We start from the raw sequence: 682 nt of genomic DNA, 5'->3' as shown, positions 1-682 counted from the left end.
AGGACCTGCAATATCTCCCAAAGTCTCACATGTTGAAGGCTTGGTCCCCGAGGCAAAAATGTTCAGAGCTGAGGCTTTTAGGAAATGATTGGATCATGATGGCTCCAACCTCATCAGTGGATGAATCATTTGAAGGCATTATGCTGGGATTGTGGCTCAGTGGTACAGCACTTGCCTGGCATGTGTGAGGCCCTGGGTTCAATTTTCAGCACCACCTATAAATAAGTAAAATACAGGTCTATTGAGTGCTCGCCTTTGGCAGGACGTATATTAAAATTGGAACAATCAGAGAAAATTAGCATTGCCCCTGCGCAAGATGACATGCAAAATTGTGAAGTGTTCCATATTTTTTAGTAGAATGAGACAGACGTCATTACCCTATGTACATGTATGATTACATGAATGGTGCGAATCAACATCGTGTACAACCATAGAAACAAAAAGTTGTACCCCATTTGTGTACAGTGAATCAAAATGTAGTCTGTAACAATAAAAAATAAATAAAGGTCCATTGACAACTAAAAGAATATTTTAAAGCAATAATTCTGATTTGAAGGCATTATTGGGAAATGCAGGAGGTAGGAATGAGTTGGAGGAAGTGGGTCACTGGGGAGGGCCTTTGGTTTTTTAGCTTGTCCCCACCCTTCCCCCACTCATTTCCCAGCTACTACAAACTGAGCAG

General features: G+C 41.3%; 1 non-coding gene across 1 annotated transcript; it reads left to right on the top strand.

Moving 5' to 3' along the window:
• Positions 1-245: 245 nt before the first annotated feature.
• LOC124978361 (U6 spliceosomal RNA) lies at positions 246-351 on the top strand. The gene has a single exon (XR_007107396.1). It is a non-coding gene; the product is annotated as a U6 spliceosomal RNA (small nuclear RNA).
• The last annotated feature ends 331 nt before the right edge of the window (positions 352-682 follow it).

This window comes from Sciurus carolinensis, chromosome 2, assembly GCF_902686445.1.
Source record: "Sciurus carolinensis chromosome 2, mSciCar1.2, whole genome shotgun sequence".
Classification (NCBI taxonomy): Eukaryota; Metazoa; Chordata; class Mammalia; order Rodentia; family Sciuridae; genus Sciurus; species Sciurus carolinensis.
Note: the sequence above shows the minus strand (reverse complement) of the source record. Positions and strands in the feature narration are given on the sequence as shown.